The sequence below is a fragment of the Bison bison genome, unplaced genomic scaffold (genome assembly GCF_000754665.1).
Source record: "Bison bison bison isolate TAMUID 2011002044 unplaced genomic scaffold, Bison_UMD1.0 scf7180017864198, whole genome shotgun sequence".
NCBI lineage: Eukaryota > Metazoa > Chordata > Mammalia > Artiodactyla > Bovidae > Bison > Bison bison.
Genome location: NW_011494770.1, coordinates 8,449,963 through 8,453,445, shown reverse-complemented (window position 1 = coordinate 8,453,445; position 3,483 = coordinate 8,449,963).

The window sequence follows — 3,483 nt, the reverse complement described above, 5'->3', positions numbered from 1 at the left end:
GACCAACCTAGATAGTGTGTTCAAAAGCAGAGACATAACTTTGCCAACAAAGGTCTGTCTAGTCAAGGCTATGGTTTTTCCAGTGGTCATGCATGGATGTGAGAGTTGGACTGTGAATAAAACTGAGCGCAGAAGAATTGATGCTTTTGAACTGTAGTATTTGAGAAGACTCTTGAGAGTCCCTTGGACTGTAAGATGATCCAACCAGTCCATTCTATAGGAGATCAGCCCTGGGTGTTCTTTGGAAGGAATGACGCTAATGCTGAAACTCCAGTACTTTGGCCACCTCATGCGAAGAGTTGACTCATTGGAAAAGACTCTGATGCTGGGCGGGATTGGGGGCAGTAGGAGAAGGGGATGACAGAGGATGAGATGGCTGGACAGCATCACCGACTTGATGGACGTGAGTTTGAGTGAACTCCGGGAGTTGGTGATGGACAGGGATACCTGGCGTGGTGCGATTCATAGTGTCGCAAAGAGTTGGACACGACTGAGCGACTGAACTGAACTTAACTGTACTCTGCATATAATAAGTTAAATAAGCAGGGTGACAATATACAGCCTTGATATACTCTTTTCCCAGTTTGGAACCAGTCTGCTGTTCCATGTCCAGTTCTTACTGTTGCTTGTTGACCTGCATACAGATTTCTCATGAGGCAGATCAGGTGATCTGGTATTCCCATCTCTCGAAGAATTTTTCACAATTTGTTTTGATCCACATAGTCAAAGGCTTTGGTGTAGTCAATAAAGAAGAAGTAGATGTTTCTGTAACTCTCTTGCTTTTTCAATGATTTCCAACAGATGTTGGCAATTTGATCTCTGGTTCCTCTGCCTTTTGTAAAACCAGCTTGAACATCTGGAACTTTGGTTCACATATGTTGAAATCTGGCTTGGAGAATTTTGAGCATTAGTTTACTAGTGTGTGAGATGAGTGCAATTGTGTGATAGTTTGAGCATTCTTCGGCATTGCTTTTTTTGGGACTGGAATGAAAAGTGACCTTTTCCAGTCCTGTGGCCACTGCTGAGTTTTCCAAATTTGCTGGCATATTGAGTGTAGCACTTGAACAGCATCATCTTTTAGGATTTGAAGTAGCTCAACTGGAATTCCACCACTGCCACTAGATTTGTTCATAGTGATGCTTTATAAAGCCCACTTGACTTTGCATTCCAGGATGTCTGGCTCTAGGTGAATGATCACACCGTCCTGATTATCTGGGTTGTGAGATCTTTTTTGTATGCTTACTGAGTAGCAGATATATCCTAAGCTTTATGGCAGGTGTATAGCAGGTTATCACATATACTCCTATGCCCATAAAAACACCAGTATGCTGAGGAATCCCACATGATCATATCAGGCACACTTTTTTTCCTGAGCTAAAAGTATGCAGGCTAACCTACTCACTGAAGAACCTCAGTTTTATGTTCTTCTACCCAATCCCAACTTAATCCATCATCATCCCCTCAAATGTACTTTTTGTGCTACATACTGTATCTTTTTGGCAAGCTAAACACCTGGGAATCATCCTTGATTCCTGCTTCCATTATGCACCCCAAATCTTTCCATCCTCTCAGTCTTTAAATTCTATATGTTATATTGTCAGAAAATAGGGAAGCAAGTTTACTGAATAAAGTGGGGTGAAAACAGGTTTGAGAATTGAGAGTGAAGAAAAGGTAGCACTACCCAGAAGAATTCGGTTGACAATTAACTGAGTAATTGTTTTCAGGCACATCTTTAATATCTGTTTCATTTTTATATCAAGCTATTTTCACTATTTTTATCCTTAATGGCAGATTATGCTTTAATTTTTAAGTATTAAACATAATGTGAAGGAAAAAATTCTTCATCACTTATTTGTTTTGTAGGGTTGCTTCCTATTTGCTTTAAAGGATAAAAGGTAACTTTTCTCCTCAGACTTGAAATACTTTAATGGGGTGGCTCAGAATGGTACTCAGAATGGTACCACTCAGGTGGTAAAGAATCTGCCTGCAATGCAAGAGACTGGGGTTCAATTCCTGGGTCAGGAAGATCCCCTAGAAAAGGGAATGGCTACCCACCAAGTATTCTTTTTTTTTCTTTCTGTAGACAAACACATCATTTTTCCTTTTTATTTTAGATGAGGGATACAATTACAATAAATCTCCTACATAGAAACAAGTTCTAAGAGCATATTCATAAATCCAATTTGTTTAAGTCCAATGAAGTTAGCCTAGGTACCCAACTAACATAATCGTTATATAGTACTGTAATGTAATAGGTTTATAATACTTTCCACAGAAATAATACAAAGAAGGCAAACAAACACAAGCACAAAAAGTAAAGAAAACATCTTTAATCTTACAATACAGTACCTTGAAAAGTATGTTAATACAGTATCACAGCCACTCCAGTATTCTTGCCTGGAGAATTCCATGGATGAAGGAGCCTGGTGGGCTACAGTCCATGGAGTCCCAAAAAGTTGGACAAGACTGAGTGATTAACACTTTACAGTCTTAGTCTTTAGTCTGCCTCTGTAATTCTCTTATTTCCTGTTGATACCCGAAGGGCAAAATTCTGTGTCCAGAAAGTATTTTACCATCAGAACTGCCTGGCCCTCAGCTCCCAATTGTCCTATCAGATAGTTAGACAGTTGCCTCCCCTTGACATTCTTTGCTTCATTTAGTTGCTGTTACAAAGAGATAATTTAGTTTCAGAAGCGAATCAGACAGGGCCCTTCCATGGGTTGCCACTAGTCCAGCAGCACTGAACCCTGCTATTGGGCTTTAAGGTCTGTTGCTGCAATTTTGGAATTTGTAATAATTTTATCTTTGAATTGTATTCTGTATGTGAAGTCGGAAGGGACCATGGAGCATGTGCGGGGTCTTGGAACCTGGAATCACATTACCTATGATTGTCTCCCATTATATCCCTTTCTCCCTGGGAGGGGTTTTCATCTACCTGCTCCTCACCCCCTGGCTCTTTGGGCCCAGTCCAGGGTCTCCTTCCTTACTCTGACCTACTAGCACCGCCATTCCTTTTCCACCCTGTGCGAGGACCGGACGTGACGTTGGGGAGGCTGTGGTGAGGTGCGCACTCCAGCAGTCTCACTGTAGGCATGCATGGCAGGTGTTTTTCCGTCTCAGGTTGGTAGGGCCACAGCACGTTCCAGTAGAGACTCAGCGGGCCAAGCCCCTCACCTACCCCAATTCATGCACGGTGTGGGTCCTGATGTGGAGGCTGCAGTCCCAGGGGGTTGTCTGTCTGTCTTTGGTTGAGGCGGCAGGCCCAGGAGAAGGGTAGATGCCTGGCTCAGCTTCCTCACCCCAAACAGAGCCTGGACTATTGTTTCAGTGGTTGGTGGGAGGGAGAGCCTGGCAGTGGGTGGGCCACTGAGTTGCAGAACAGGGTCTCCAGGCACCTATGAGGACCTGCACTTGACCTGCTAATATCTCCATGTCCAAGAGAGTGAGGCATTCCACAGCAAAAATCAAATAATCTTGGCAAGT